The 17,232-nt window shown below is 44.0% G+C and overlaps 1 long non-coding RNA gene across 1 annotated transcript in view; it reads left to right on the forward strand.

The window, feature by feature from the left end:
- Positions 1 to 5,570, forward strand: part of LOC117872790 — a 94,120-nt gene extending 88,550 nt beyond the window's left edge. The window contains exon 4 of the long non-coding RNA XR_004644605.1: positions 1,279 to 5,570. This is a non-coding gene — a long non-coding RNA (uncharacterized LOC117872790). The remainder of the gene's footprint in view (positions 1 to 1,278) is intronic.
- The last annotated feature ends 11,662 nt before the right edge of the window (positions 5,571 to 17,232 follow it).

A 17,232-nucleotide genomic window follows, 5' to 3' on the forward strand; every position in this document is an offset into this window, starting at 1 on the left:
AAACTGAAGTCCTTTTGATCACACAGAATGACCCAACAGGTGACTGAAGTAGAGGCTAGGTAGTGAGAACCTTGCAAAATGATGTCTTCAGAAAAGCAGTCATAATGTAAATAACTTAATTTTATGGCTTGCCCCAACTTTATGCCATCCTGAAGAAAATAGCTATCATTCTAAAATCACCAGACTTCTGCTTTAGCAGTATACTTTTTCTTCACCCATCCAACCACATTTCAATGGGCCGTCCATGCAGTGGTTCAGAAAGAAGAGAAGGAAGTAATAGAGCAGGCAAGCATTTTTTTTTTATAGAACACTGCATAAGGAGCAACAAAAGTGTCAGAATTAGAAGTTTTATGTCATCAGTCAAAACTGTAACAATAGGAAACTTTGTTCTAGAAACCAAAAATTTCAAGGAGGAACTGTATCTTTATGCTACTTGGATGCTGGAGGGGAAGGGGGGGCAAGGATTACTAGGCATAAGCAAAAGATCCCCAGTGCTTAGCCAGGTTAGCCCAAAAGGATGTACAGAAGCTTCTATAATAGAAAGCTCTGTTACTTTTTGAAACATAAGATTGGAACCCATTTGTGTGTAATATGTTTACTTGCTTTAACCTTTCAAATAACTCTTGTTTCCTTTTCCTCTATAATCTTTAGATAGTTTATTATAGGCTTAGCTACAAGTGTTGTCTTTTGTGTGAGATCTAAAGTGCAATTGAGCAGCCCTCTGGGACTAGGAGGAACCTAAATATTGCTGCGATGTTTGGTGTAAGAGACCATCTAACTAACAGGTAACCTTGCTTGGTTGGCAAGGCCAATCAGAGTACCCAAGAGGACTGTTTGCGACTCTATGTTAAGACGGTTATAGTGCCTGAGGAGTTTATACTTGGTTGATGAAACCTAAGTATAGAACTCGTAATCAATCTGGGGTTTGTGCCCTGCTTCTTAACAATCTGCCCTGAGGTTGGTACTCATGCCCTTGAGCCACTACTTGACAACTCAACACTGGTGTGGTCTTGTCAGAATTCACATACAACAGGTCAATTAAGGGTATAAATCATAACCCTAACCCTGTTAAAAGTTCAAGTTTGATATTGAGCATTTTAAAGGCTAAAGATTATTCACAATGATTGAACCACAGTCAAATGATGGCCTTGTGAGAAAAGAACTTGAATAGTTATGTTAGGATAGTTCCCGCTCCAATAAAAAGTCTCAGTTCAGGAACTGAGAATGTTGGTCATAAGTGTAGGTTTTTTGTTTGATATGTTTTGTTTTTTTGACCAGGTTCCAGGGCAAGAAGAGATGGTGGATCTTAAGGCCTCTCCTGCCCCAGGCACTGCAGAGGACACCGAAGTGGAACTGGCCTGATTGCAGCACCTGAGAGTCCAGGAAGAACATGAGCACCAGAGACTGGTGGCAGAATTGTGGATGAGGGACACTGAAGCAGCCGAGACAGTTAAAAAGAGAGCCCACCAAAGATCCATGAAAAATAGCAGCAGTCAAAGATAATGAAGAAGCTGAGGAGAGGGCACACAGGAGGCAGATGGAAGCTCATAATCTGAGCTGTAATGTTCTAGAGGAGCCAAAAGGTGCTTCCCCAGCCAGGGCGTACACCTACACACCACACAAGGGATTGGGAGAAGGTCTGCCTTATTTATAAAGAAACTGACTGTATAGAGGATTTCAAGGGTGGATAAGAGAGACTATGTGGGATGCACAATATAGCAGCAGATAAATAGACGCCTTTCCTCTTAACCAGATTAACTACGAAAGCCAGGCAAGTTTTTAATGATGTGAAGGAGGAGGATGCCAAGTTGTATAAGAAAATTACCCCTGAGACCTATTCAATGAAGTATAGAAACCTCAAAAATCTAACAATGTCAGCCATGTTGAATATCAGCATAAAATGTGTAATTTTATGAGAGAATGGAAGTGGGGGCTGATGGTGATTATGGAAGACAAAGAGCAATTGCTATGGATAATTACAGATGAGGTAAAGGCAGTCAACTATGACAAAAAACCTTCTCATTTGACAGGCTGCAGAAATTGCTGATGAGTATGTTGATCAAGATCCCATGTGGGGCACAAATCCCAGGGGAAGAGAAATCCCATGTTAAGAGGGGATTGGAAATAAACCTAACCCCAACTTTGGCCTCTCTTGGGATTTTTAAATCAGTGTTTAAAGCCCCCTACCTTAAAGGAGGGTTTTATATGTCCCGGAGACCTGCAGTGATGGCAAATTGCACAAAATATAAGGTGACTCCATGAGCCACACCTCTTCTGCCACAGTGAATGCCATTGCCATTACTCCAGAGGCAGTGATAGAGCAAGAGAAAATCACAGAAGAGAAAATATTAGGACTGAACCTTGGGAGTATAGTGAGGAATTTATTACAAATTCTAAGGTAAATGGTATTGATTGTCTCCCTCCAGTCCTCACAATGTTCCAAGTCATTTGGTCAAGGAGAATTTGGTAAGAGAGGAAGACACTCTTCCTGGTTTAAATATATTAGCTTTGGCCAAATTCCCTGTAACTGTACCATTGGCCGAGGTCTACCTCAAGTCTGAGGATTTTAAAGGAGATATTGTGGGCGTAGGAATCTACTGCCTGCTGATGTTTTAATAGGTAATGATATTCTAGCCATGTCTAAGCAGGTTAATATCATAACTTGCAGCGAGAAAAAGTATAGCTTTACCTCACCTGCCTTGTCTGTGGACAGCAGGGGGCCGAGAGTGGGGTTGTGCCTTGCTTCTTACCAGTCTGTCTTGAGTTTGGTACTTGCGCTCTTGAGCCACTGCAGGACAGCTTGACACATATAAAGAGGCGTCTGGAGGAGAGAAAAAAGGTTGGGAGCAAATGGTAGGAGCAGTTGGCCAAAGGGCAGAAAGAGCTGTATATCAGCCATGAGTGCACTGCAAGTGGAGAGAAGGACTGGAACACTAAGGAAGATAGCCGGGTAACAAGACTAGAAAGCTGAATGGCAACCAAAAGAGACTGATAGCTACGCTGCAGTATCCATGGGTAGTAGCCAGGAAGGAAAAGCCTCGGAGAGGAGAAGATGACCACTTGGTAGCAAGTGGAAGTTCTAGGTGGAAATGTTAAATTGAGCACTATTATCCAAACACCACTAACAAGCTCAGAGTATGTTCTTCCTATGACACTTTGAAAGTCTAATATGGAAAATGCTTTGTTCTGATGAATTTTGAGCACAATGCAGTAACTCCTAACAAAGAACCAGTTAAAATATCTGATATTTAATTAAGTAGTCTAAAATAGCTCCATATGATCTGCCTCTTTATTCCAGTGGGGAAAAGAGTTTGTCTCCTGGCCCACACACTCATTTTTTTAAGTTTTCCTCCAGCATTGCTATCACTAAAGGCTTGCCACAGAAAGTGAAGTCCCCCTTCCCACATTACTCTAGATGCCTAGGACTCTAATAATGAAACACGTATTCTACACAGACTGAGGCAGCAGTCCCACATGGAGCCTTCTTCCGGAAGAGCCATGGAGAGAGATGACTAAGAAACAGTGAAGACCTTTTTCTCTTTCTATCTACCACAAGAAAATAAGTTACTTGTTTTGTAATTTGTTAGGAAAATCTGATTTTCCCTCTTCCCCCCATATCGTATAGAGACCATAGTCTCTCTTCTGAACGTTAGCCGAGCTTCAGTTGTAACGCATCGGTCAAGGTGAGCTGTCTCTCCCTTTCTACCCGATGAGTCTGTTCACAGCTTTGAGTTGACAGGCTTCTCTAGCTGAAGTTGTAGGTAACTCATGTTTTTAATCTCTGGAGGTCCCTAGCTCAATCCTCAGTGACAGCCAAGATGTCAGCCCTTACACTATGACCATCCATCACTCCGTTACCCAGGTAACCATTAAAATAGGGGAAATAATTAAAACTGCTTACTTCTTGCTCAGGAAGGCTGGAATTGTGGAGTGCTACACCAACTGAAAAGCAAGCAGAACAGTTCTTTGAACTAAGTAAGAACTAAAGATTCAGGGCGGAACAAACACTCCTGGACGGGGAAGTAGTGGTGTTCTCATCCTTCCTTCATTTCCATCCCCTTCCAATAACTGTGGTTTCAGAGATCCCTAAACAAACCAAGATGGCCAGAACCCCTCTGTGCTATGCATTTCTTTGAAGGCTTCTTCTCAGACAAGAAAATGAACACTTTAACGGACCACTCTCTCATGATGAAATCTGAAGGTGGATAGGCACAGTTGACATGCAGAGGGCACAGTGTGCTCAAAACCACTCTGCCGCTGCAGGTAAAGCTCTCACTGGGTGCTGACTCAAGAAGGTAAGCAGCACCTGCCCTGATAGTCCCCTACTGCCCACAGCCATCAGCATGCAGGTGGTCCTAAAACTCTTCCTGCTTCTTGGCATAACATAGGAGATTTTAGCCTAATCTAAGTGTTTTATTTAGTTTGAATGTGTCCTTTGGTAATAGTTCTATGTTGTCCAGGCACCAGAATATGTGCGTTAGTAATTGGTGTGTGTGTTTGTACATACATGTACATAAGAAACATTTATATGGCTGCTTAATAAAGGAAGTGTGATTGTTTTCACAATACCCAGAGCATATATTAGCAATAATTAGTGGTGATTGTACGAGGTTATAAACACTTTCCAAATGCCAATAAACACCCAGGCTGGAAGCAAATATTTAATTAATGCCATAGCACAATCTTATGTGTAGCCAAGTTACTCAACACCACTCAAACGACTTCAAACAGCAGAGCTACTGCTCTATCCATTATGCAAATATTTTGTTTGCAGTAATAAAAAAGGGTCTCACATGTCACACAAAGTTAAACTGACACATGCTTTAAAAGAGATGCCCCATGGCAGCCGCTCTAGATGAAACCAAAAAAACAACAACCACAACGTAATGACGCATTTGTGAAGTATTTCCTTGGGAGAAAAGTTGCATTTTTTTCCCCTAAAGAGCAGATCCATCAGATGAGACTATGTGGAACTCAGGGGATTGAGTCCCCGATCAACCTTCTTTTTGGAACTTGTTAAGAGCTGGGAAGTCACTCCTGGCCCTACCTCTCATGTCACGGGTATCTGGGTAAAGGATCTGAATTTGCTTTTCACTCTCTAGTTAAAGTTTGGTTAAATCCTCTTCTCTAACGATATTTGTGTGGATCATTGTGACAGGCAACCTGAAAGTCATTTTTGTTTTTGAAGCTATCCCTGTAACTTTACCAGTTTTGTAATCCTGTCATGCTCTGCAAACTAAGCAGGTATGGGTGTATTCACTACATGGATGGGAGATTTCCAAAAAAGCGTGTACCCATTGTGAGATGGTGTTAGTCATTCACTAGGGGGAACTAGCATGGTGTTAAAGAGTATTTGAATGTTGACAGTTGCTGTCTATTGGGCAAGATGTATAACTGAGTTCCTGACCATGTGTGATTATTCTAGAGATCTTATGGTACATTTTGTAAGAATTAGTGTTAACTCTGGTTTCTTGACCAAATAACGATTTTGAGTAATTATATTTTACCTACGGACTCCTAAGAATAGTTAAATTATTTATCTGCAAGATAATGATAAATCAGTGTCTTTAATCATCTGGAATGCTGTTGTATCTATTTAATGTAAGGGTTAAATGTGCTAAAAATCATCTAGTTCATTTAGTCGTGAAGCTATTAAAGCAATGAGTATGCATAGTAAAACTCAGGAGAGAGATTGGCCCAAGCGGTAAACTTTTACAGAAGCTGAGAGCAGGAATTTGAGATCTGGGATGCTGATCTGGGGCCCATTTCTGGTCCAGAATAATTGTTCAATCCATCACAGACTGCCTAAATGGAGTCTGCTATGGCCTGCCTTTACAATACAATGGCCTACCAATATACAATACCCACCCTCTGGAGAACAATGGATATTGAAAGATACATTTTCAATAGAGGAACCTATGTAGCATCTACATGTAAAACTGGAATGGCAAAGTTGGGCTTAATTATGTTCATAAATGGGTATTTAATGCTAACATTCAGAACTACAGCAATCCCAGTGGTGTTTTAACTGTAGGCAGAGGCCACAATAGAATAGACACTTGCATAAGCAAACTAAAAACCAACTACAGAAGAACAAACCAAAAATAGTATGTCAAATATATCTCCAAGCGTAGGGCAAAAAGCAGGAGACCTACTCATGTCAAGTGTGACCAGCTGGCCGCGTGCAGCAACCCTCCAGCATTCACAATTTGGCCTGGCATGGAACTCAGCACTATCATAGGAATATTTCCATGTGCACCTCTGTTTAACCATTCTAAGTGAAGTAGCCAAGCATACAATGATATGCTTCTGTTTGGTTTTGGTATTCTGTTGGAAAGATTTAATAAGGATAGCGGTTATAGATGGGCCAAGAGTGGAATGGAAATAACAGTCCATTCTGTAACAATACTGTGTCCCATATAGCAGTGTGTGTGTGTGTTTGACAACCACCAGAATTAATAAAGCTTCATAGTGTCTTCAATCACAATCTCTACAGCTATTACTTCCTTTCACACAGCTAACCTCTGCAGTCTTGTTGTTCCTTCCTTTTAGGCAGCATGAGAAGATCCCTTCAGAGCCTTTACAGTATCATCGTTATTGGCTAGAGCACCAGGTTTAAACTGCCCATCTCAGGTGTGTCTCCTGAGATGTCTTGAGGGGCTGATTAATGTTGACACCAAGGACCCTTTACAGCAGTGTCCTCCCGCTAAAGAAGCCTTAGTGTCAAGGAGAGTCAGGCCCTGACAGTGAGGGCTACTTCAGGAGTGAGATTTAATTTTCACTTAACTGCTTCACCCCAACCAACAATGTTGCCATTTTACGTAGATGTTTCATTGATTTCAGTGGAATGTAGAACTGTGACCGGTGTGTTTGACAGCCATGAAGAAGAATGCAATGTGATTCACTGATGCAGTATGCCAAGGGATTGCAGGTGGAGCTCGTAGCATTACCCATTAAAGTTTCTCATTATGAGATTTTATTTTAATTTGCTTATAACTTTGTTTTGGACTGAAATTTTCCATGCTAGGTATCTGCCTCAGGCTGAATGGTTTGATTGGTGGGGTGGGTTGAGAATTTCAGCCAAAACTGGTCAATCATTTTCAGAGAATGAAGCTAGAGGAAAATGTTACTTTGTCCATGTTAAAGGATTTTGGTGATAGCACCTTTGAAAAGTTCTAGTGCCCCTATGCTTTAGAGCAAGAAGTTTAAATTTTTTTCTTTACTACAGTTTCAACCAATTTGCCTGATACTGAAATTAGGCTTACAGTCATCATCTACCCCCACACCGTGGGGCAGACTGCAGTATCAGCCTACTCATCACTGGCAAGGTTGGGTTTGGACCTGCTGCCTTGGCCTACCCCTGGGCTGCCCTCTGCAACCCTTTGTACCTGTTGGCCTTATGCTAGGTCACAGCCTGGGGCTTTCCTGGCTAGAGCTCCCCAGCCGTGTTCCACTCAGGTACTCTATCTCTAGCACCCTACAGCCAGGCCCTTCTCTCTCTGAATGTAAAGAGAAACTGTTTGGGTTCTTGCCTCACAGCCTTTTTATACAGGCCAGCTGTGGCCTGATTGGGGCGTGGCCCAGCTGCAGCCGCTTCCCCAATGAGCCCAGCTTAGCAGCTCCCAGCCACAACCTTCCCCCAGGGCTGTTTTAAGCCCTTCAGGGCAGGAGCGGGATAACCACCCCACTGCACCCCCATTATTATTGGGGTTTCTGTCTTTGTAACCTCTCTAATCTCCCTGAGAATTTTACAATACCATCGCTATCCTGGTTAGGTGGTCAGTGGTATATATCTACTGCTATGCTTTTATTGTTCAAGCATGGAATTTCTACCCATACACTGCGGTTCAGTTTGATTCATTTAAGGCTTTTACTTATAGTGCCACTCCCCCACCAGCACAACCTACTCTGTCGTTCCTATATATTGTACCCACTGATTCTTCTCATTCCACCAACTTTCCATGATGCTATTGTATAAATATCCTCATTTAATACTAGGCACTTTAGTTTACCATCTAAGTATTTAGACTTCTAAGGGAAAGGACAATCTCATGGTTAAGGCAGTTGAAGTTGCCCTGGAGATCTGGATTCTATCCTTATCTCTGCCAGAGTTTCTGTGATGCTGGGCAAATCACTTAAAGCAATCTTTTTAGAGGTGGTCATTAATTGTGTGTTCCTCATTTTCTGGGTCCCTGACTTCAGATTCTTGGGCCTGATTTTTCAGAACTGCTGAGCACTCACAGCTGCAACTGAACTCAGTGGGAACTGGGCTTTGAACATATCAAGTGGAATATGATGCTAAGTACTCTGAAAAATTAGGTCCTAGGCATCTCGGCTTTGGCACCCAAATTAATAGACTTTTGATCTTAATCTCTGTGCTTCTGTTTGTGATTATGTCATTAAAGACTGTATCATAATGGATACCCATAAGAGGCCCAATTAAAATTTCACAGGCAACCTTAATTCTGGCATTTAATATGGTTTTTATGTGAGTGCTTGACTTTGCAATCTTAATATTCTTTTAACTTAGTTGTTTGTGTGTAATAGCTATAGTTATAACACATCCATCTTCCTGCTGGTTGAACTTGGGAAGTACAAGAAGTTAAAAATAGCCACATTGTTTCCATCTTTACTTTAGATAGAAGAAGCATACCATGAAGGTCTGTTTGTTTTGTGTGTGACAATATGTCTGGAGCAAAAAAAAAAATGTTCTACTATAGGTGAAGGGGGAAAAAATAGCTCCCATAAAAATGTTTAAAACTCTCTAAAACATTGCTAAAATAGTTTCTCTGTAGCACTTTTGGCACATATAGAATATATGGTGTGGTTTAGTGGTTTTCTGAGCACTTACTTGGAATCATTTGTGTAACTCACTCTACCCCGTGTCTAATGTAGCTGTCTCAAACTTGCTACAATAAAACCTTTATAGAAAAGTACACTAAGTGTTTCTCATATCTATATATAATTATCCCCATGGAATATAGTCACTGAGGATTAACTTAAGTGGCCACTGGATGCCACTATTGTGCCGCATAAAATGATAGCGGGAAGTTTATTTTTCTGACTGTTTATAACAATGGTTGGTTGTTCCAATCAGGTTGGAAACAATGGGTTTTTTGGCTTTGGTTATTTGGCTCACTTTTTCTAAACCAGAAAAACTGATGGACACAGTATTACTAATCTAAAATATCTATCAGCACGCTATTTTTGAGGGGCTAGAAGGAAAAAGAGGAAACTGAATTTGTACTTTATTCAAATTAATCTATAGTATATTTCAGATTCACCCAAACCAGCAGAGTTTGTATCTCCATCGTCCCTCAAAAAAAACCCCAAACCCAAACATAAATATCTCTCTGTTCCATGTCTGTCACACATGTGGCCTGAATTTCAGAAGTGCAGAGCAGCTGTAAATATCAGGCCAGGACTCCTAGACACATGAAGAGGAGCTATACATATATACATCTGGTGAAGACAATAGGCTATGCAGTGTCCTAACCTCTGCTTCTTAAATACTGTCTCATTATCTTGTGCCAGCTGTGGGGGGTTGAGATGAGAGGGAAGTGTTTCTAAAGGAAATATTTCCCCTGGGCCAAAAATATTTGCATTGATGCAGGCTCTGAAATAAGTGATTCGTAGTCTATTCACAACCATCACCGAATGAATGTGCAGTCTGTGTAAGTGAGCATACCAAGGCTTGGGGTCATTCCATAAATGTGTTCAATAGCCATGTGCTGGAGGAAGGGAAGCAACTCTCTAATTGCCATACTGAACCACTTGAGTGGGAACGAGTCCCTTCTTTGTTTCAAGTCAATCCAAAGTGAAACCTCATGTCCTGGAAATAGGAAGAAACATCATCACTTCTCTGAGAAGCAACATCTGGTCAAGTAAGCAATGGATGAGATGGAAATGATGATTACTTTATTCTGCAGCCGGAGCAGAAAAATCAACAGCCCTTTCTTTCCCCGCTTCCTACCTAATGCCTCAGAGAGCATTAGGTAGAGAGCTGCTGGTTTAGATGCTATGAGGGAGGTTGATCTCTTCTAAAAAGAAGTTTTAGCAGATGATTTGGGGTAGCAAGCGCAAATCCAGGGAAGACTCATCTCATCCTGGGGGAAATGGGAGGTTTTGTAAGAGTATGCAGGGAAGGATAGTGAGGCAGTAACTGCACTATAATTAAGGCTGAAATGAGCTTATTCAGCTTAGCAGCTGATATTTTTCTAAGTATACTAAAATCCACATGCTTGCTTGGATTACATTGAACATTTCTGTGCCTCAGGAAGAGACAGATGTAAGAACCTTCAGGGCTGGAATCTGGGAGGTTCTGTACTGCTGACCTCGCCACACTGCTACTGAAGGCTTCGACTGGGCTCCCATAGGAGGACCCTGTCAGGCTGGGCTTGGCAGGAAGTACCCCCAGCAGGCTGAGTGGCAGCTCCTTACAACCCACTGATTGGCTGGTACTAGTACTTAAACCAGGAAGCCAGGATGGGAAGCTGTTTTAGCAACAATGCAAACTGCCTGCTTGTCTCTGTTCCAGCCTCTGCATGCACTAGACCCTAGACTCTGGTTTGTCCTTGGATTTCCTCTTAAATTGCTGTCTGTAACCTGGCTCCTGACCATGATCTCCCAATAATCTGACCCTTACTCCTGCTTTGATTGCTAGGTCTGACTGTCTTTGTCCCAGTTGTGACACCAGCATTGGGTCAGTATTCCAAATCTGACATCTATTGAGCCAGGGGTTCTCTATGTAAAGCCATCTTTAAAAAAATCATGTGAAATCAAAGTTGTGTGATCTTCTCAGAATTTTTTTTCCGCACAGTTAGGACTCAAACTAATAGCTCTCATCTACCCCAAATTGGTACCACATGCTGGGGATTGATCTCCACTTGTGTCCTACACCCACTGTCTGCTGGAGGAAACAATATCTTTTTCAAATTTACTCAGGTAAAATCTGGATCTACAGAGTTGCTCAAGCCAAACAGATGAGCCAGAGAAATTCATTTGCACATGGGCAGCAGGAGTAGCCCTACCTTGCAAACCAGAGTGTTTGCAGCAAGCCTGATGGCAGACTAACTGGGTGGCTCATGGCAACATGGTGTGGCCATTGAACCTGCCCAGCACCTGTGTTTTATGAGGCAGTCCTCCCCATGACAGCTTTCTGAGACTGTGTGCATTAGTTGCTCTCTCCATGCCTTACTCACAGGGCTCTTTCCGGAATTTTTGCCATGAGAACAAAGCTTCTGGCGTAAGTTACTTCAAAGTGCTCTAAAATCCACATGCATATGCAGATTTTACTCAGAAGTTGGTCAAGGAAAATATCATTCATTAACCAGAGGGAAGATGAAGGACTGTAAGTGGTAGTATCAGAGTAATGTAATTATGATGCATGCTCTACGGTAGTCTCTGAAGTGCAGAATCTAGGGTTCCCCTCCACTGCCCTTTGCTGCTTTCAGCTAGCAGATGTGCTTCCCACAACCCATCTGCTACTAGCTTCCTTCCTCCCTTTGGCCCTTGCAGCAACAACCCCAGACTAGGTGTGAGGTATTCCCAGGAAACGTTCTTCAATATATCCACAGGGGCTCCCCAATCATGCCCCACTCACTACTACTACCACTTTAAAAAACAAGACTTATTCACTGCACAAATACTTTGCTAATAAAGAGTTAAGGTTGATCAGAAGTGCCTCATACTCTCCAGAGCCCTTAACGCACCTACACTAAACCTGGGAGAACCAGGAAATAGGTGTACAACAGCCCTGTTCCATAACCTTAACAGCGGTCTGTTGAAGTGATGCCATAACCCACCCCCAGAGACATCCTGGCTCCTGGCACATCTGGATGATATGGAGTACTGCAGGGACTGAACATGAGCACAGCAAGAGAAACTATCACTGTCCCCACTAAGGCAAATGTGTGTTTAGACTGAGCTTAGTGAACGCCAGCTGACTATGTCTGGCTTATGTTTGATCACATCATCTTCTCTGCCCAAAGGACCCCAGAGCTGGTGGATGTTACCACCCCTTGACTTTTGTCCTAAGAACTCTCTCTGATACATCACCTATATTTACCCATGCTTTGTAGTGCAGTGTCATGTCTGCTACAAATCCCCACTGCACCCATTGTACTCCTCTACTTGCACAACTCACCTAACAACACAGAAACCGGGCTTTCAGGATCCCTCTGGGTGCAGATACACCTCTTTACGTATCGTCGTGAATGTTGTAGTAACCTACTGCAAGTAATCCCTGCACTAGTAGATACAGCTGTCCCTGGCACAGTGAAGGGCAGTTGAAGTGCATGCAGATACACGTGAGCATATAGTTCTGTGGGACACATTGCGTCACCTGACATGCCACATGTATTTAATCATTCCATACGCCTGCTATAGGGCAGGTTTGGCTGAAACATACTTACAGTATACCAACAGTGGTAGAGATAAACTAAATTAATCCCCCCTTTTAAAGGAATCCTTTAAACATATACACAAAATGTCATTTTCATATCGAGTAACTAATGTGGCTGTTAGTCCTGTTACCTTTGCAGAGCCAACCCATCTAACATCCTGTCTACGTTAGAGAAATTTGCACTGATGAAATTATAGCACTCTGTGTTCACCTGTGTACACGCCTAATGTAGATATGCTGCACTGAAGTTTAAAGTGGAGCTTATGTTGGTGTATTTTACTCTAGTAATTTTCCAGGTTATATCACACTGGGGTAAACCCTACCTTACACCAGCAGCACTGTCTAAGTTAGGGATTTGCATGGGCCTCACTACATTGATGTGATCAGTCAAATGAACATTTTCAAATATTTTCCAAGTTTAAACAGGCTCTTTGAGAGAGGGAATGGAATTATTTTATTTTATTTTATGTGCACCATCAGTGAGATTGTTTTCTTAAACCCCAGTGGTTGGACCAGTCATTTACAGTTATGCATCCTAGTGAAGGCAATAGGATTGTAAAGGAATCAGTGAGGGAAGAATTTGGTGCACAGCAGGTTTATTACTGGTGATATGTAGGAAAAGGACTCCACTTAACTTTTATTTCCTGTGATACAATTTTTGAACAGTCGCTTTTCAAACAGAATCACACTTTAAATCTGGAGTATTGCATCCAGTTTTGGGCCCCCACTACAGAAAGGATGTGGACAAATTGGAGAGAGTCCAATGGAGGGCAACGAATGATTAGGGGGCTGTCTTATGAGGAGAGGCGGAGGGAACTGGGCTTATTTAGTCTGCAGAAGAGAAGAGTGAGGGGGGGGGGGGTTTGATAGCAGCCTTCAATTAGCTGAAGGAGGGTTCCAAAGAGGATGGAGCTCGGCTGTTTTCAGTGATGGTAGATGACAGAACAAGAAGCAACTGTCTCAAGTTGCAGTGGGAAAGGTCTAGATTGGATATTAGGAAAAACTATTTCACTAGGAGGGTGGTGAAGCACTGGAATGGGTTACCTAGGGAGGTGGTGGAATCTCCATCCTTAGAGGTTTTTAAGGCCCGGCTTGACAAAGCCCTGGCTGGGATGATTTAGTTGGGGTTGGTCCTGCTTTGAGCAGGGGGTTGGACTAGATGACCTCCTGAGATCTCTTCCAACCCTAATCTTCTATGATTCTATGATTCAAATACTCTAATCCTGTTGCCCCTTTTTGACCCAAGTGGCTAATGAAATTTCCTTGCCTTGGGGATGTTCTATTTGTGAGAGGTAGAAATTAATGCTGGAGTCTGTTGGTCTATTTGATACAGTCCTGTTTATAAGCCTGTGTACAGGCTTGCTTCTCCAAATGCAGAAGGAACCAAAACCAAAGAATAGTTTCTTAGTTTACAATCCCAAGCCCCTTTAGTCAATACCTGAACCAAAAAGTTTTCTCTAGCTTTTTCCAAAGTCATAAACCTTGCTTGCAGGCTGCTGCTTGGCTTTCCTGCTTTCAGACACGCTCTGTTTCTGTGTTTGCACACCAACTTGTCTTTCACACCACATCTCCACCTGTCCAGAACAAATACTCAGTGGAACGCTCTGCCCACATGGTCTAGTTTCTGGGCAGACTCTTAGGCCTTGTTTTTAGGTGTGGCCACTTAGCCGTGTCTTACAGCTATATTAAATGAACAGTGCTTTCACGCATCAATTTTAAATCAACCCATAACAAAGTTTTATCCAGTTCAAAACAGTGCACTATTTATCCAGGTCACATTTTTCAAGAGGTACTTAAAAAGGCTCCTGTTGTCTTTATTGGCATTACTTTGAATCTGTGTAAAAGAAATGCTATTCTTATTAGTATAATCCAGAATTTCATTGTAGAACGGACACTTCAATCAACAGTAAGTGACACTGTAGAAAAAGTAGAGGGAGTGTGTCACGGGGTATGTCTACACTGCACGCGTCTTTTGGTGGTGTGTAGTGTCCACACATGTGTAGTCCCCCAGCACAGGTGTAAAAAGCAGTGTAAACTGTGAGGATTAGGCATGTAGAGTAAAGACATACCCACACTTTTCAGGTATGTACCCAAGTACATACCTACAGTATTTAATTCGTAATGAAAGAGGTGCTGGCGCTCAGGCAGCTTTTTTACTTTAATAACTGATGCAGCGAGCCCAGAGGTGCTGGGGCTATGAGCTGCCAAGCCCAGAGGTGCTGGGGCTCAGCCCTGGAACAAATTAAACACCTCCTACACAGCTCTCTACTTGATCAAGCCGTGCTTATGTTTATCTATCTCCCCACTGCTGGAGCCTTTCCCTGCTGCAAGAAAAGACTCTGGCAGTGGGGAAAGCCGCTGGCAGTGGGAGATAGTGGGGGAAGGGAGAGGCTGAACCTTTCCTTGCAGCCTTCCCCTTGCCAGAGCCTTTCAAGCTACTCACTGCACTGTGGACATAGCCTGCTTTTCCCTGTGGCATGTAGTTACCTGTACACGAGAAGCTGCCACCAGTGACATGCACTGTAGACATAGCCACAGGACAGTCCTTTTGTCCCTTCATGAGCAGGCTTTATGTCAGCCTGTCTTTGCTTCAAGTTCTGTCCCTTTGAACCCAGGTGTTTTGGGACCTGTAATCTTTACAAGGTCACATGACTGCAGCCTGGATGCAATGCCTGCTGAGGGAATGGGTCAAGCTATGAAAAGAAGAGCTGCTGTAGGCTCAGAGCACTGTGAGGATCAAGGAATCTTTGTGGTGGGTCAGGGATGAAGCTGGGAAAGGAACCTGGGAGATAGACTGCGGTAGCACTACAAAAGAAATAAAATGCACTTTAGTGTCAATATACTTTTTGTGGGGGTGAAGTGTGAGTGTTATACAGAACTGGTTGGAATGCACTTCCATTGTTCTGTTGCTTTAAGGTGTGGACTCTGTTAACAGGTCAGCAGTCCACAGCTTTGCTGAGCAGGGTGTGGCTGCAGAAGAAGTTTGGGCTTCTTGCAAGCATTGTAGCAGGGGGTTGTGTGGACTGTTTGTTTGATTCAATAAAATGCTCCTGTTTCAGCCTGGTCTGAGAGTGTAGTACTGTGACCAGATGCTGAGTGAGGGCTGGGGAGAAGGTCTAGGAGGATGGCAAGCAACGTAGTGTAGGGAGTGGCTTTAGTCAACTGTGTCGACAGCCCCTCAGAGGGGAAGGTCTGTGACTGCCCTATGGTTCCCCCGCCCCCTCCCATGATGGTGGGAAGCAACCCCTGGAACTAAGGGGAAGCATGTGAAGGAGATCTGGGGGAAGCAAGGGTTGTTCCATCCTGGAGAGAGGACAAGACAAATAAGAGTTAAGTGGGTGGCAATGACACAGCAAAGGCTGGCTAGAAGGGAAGTACTGTGCTTTTCATATCATTTGGACCTGGCTTTGGACATATATTTCCTTCCAGATTGGGAGGACCTCGTTGGTTTGGTCAGAGGGTTCGACTGCCACATGTCCAGTCACCTGCTACTCAAGAGCATGGAAATACAGAAGCGGTGGCCAGCTCTCTACACCAGCCCAGGTAACAGGGCCGTCTCTAGGATTTTTGCCGCCCCAAGCAAAAAAGTCCCCCCCCCTTTTTTTTTTTGTGCCCCCTGCCCCAACTCCACCCCTTCTGAACTCCTTCCCCAAATCCCCAGCCCCGCCTCCTCCCCTAGGCATGCCGCATTTCCCCCCCGCCATTGCTTCCTGTGGGCCCCCCGCGACCTCCTGCCCTAGCTCACCTCCGCTCTGCCTGTCTCCCCCCCCCCCCCCCCCGGGAGCGGAGCGGTGGCACATTCAGGGGAGCAGGCAGAGCATAGGTGAGCTAGGGTGGGGGGCACAGGAAGTAACGGGGGGTAGAGGAACCACTCACCTCCGCTCCACCACAGCTGCCTCCCCTAAGCGCCCTCCCGCTTGGCTTCTCCTCCCTCCCTTTCTCCCTCCCAGCCTTGCTGTGTGAAACAGCTGTTTCACGTGTGGCAAGCCTGGGGGGGGGGAAGCGGAGCGGCGGCGTGTTCAGGGGAGCAGGAGGAGTGGAGGTGAGCTAGGGTGGGGGGCGCAGGAAGTAACGGGGGGTAGAGGAACTGCTCCAGCTCACCTCCGCTTCACCACCGCCGCTCAGCTTCTCCTCCCTCCCAGCCTTGCTGCACGAAACAGCTATTTCCCATGCGGCAAGCCTGGGAGCGAGGGGGAGAAGCAGAGCAGCAGCGGCGCGCTCAGGGGAGCAGGCGGAGGTGAGCTGGGGCGGCGGGGGCACTTTTGCCCATGTCCCGGAGTCTGCGCCTATGATGGCCGGTGCCAGAATGCCGCCCCTAGAAATGTGCCGCCCCAAGCACCTGCTTGTTTTGCTGGTGCCTGGAGCCAGCCCTGCCAGGTAAATCCCTATCAGTCATTTGTCTTAGTAAGTCACACAGTCATTAAAAGAGAGTAGCTTAGATACAGTTCAGATCTTTAAAATGAATTTGCATTTCCCAAGTATGAATTTGAAGAGTGATTATTATTAATTGTAGCCATTATCTTACCTTCTGGTCCTTAAACTAGCAGCCTGTGTGGAAACAACATTCTCTTTATAAAGCTTTTAGATAACCATAGTGTAACCATCTTGAAGGTCAGTTAGGAATATCAGAGAGGCAATTCTTGGAGCATTACTTTTTTTTCCCGTCTCCCCTTCTTGCCCCAAAGAGATTGTAGTAGCTTCTGCAGGATTAGGTGGACTCATGCACCTCCAAACACTGTTTGGGGCAGACTTAGGCCCATGAGGGATTTTTGTAAGCTACAGATGTCATGTATCTTCCCCAATAACCCCCACTCCCACCCCCCTGCCCA

This window comes from Trachemys scripta, chromosome 2 (assembly GCF_013100865.1).
Source record: "Trachemys scripta elegans isolate TJP31775 chromosome 2, CAS_Tse_1.0, whole genome shotgun sequence".
NCBI lineage: Eukaryota > Metazoa > Chordata > Testudines > Emydidae > Trachemys > Trachemys scripta.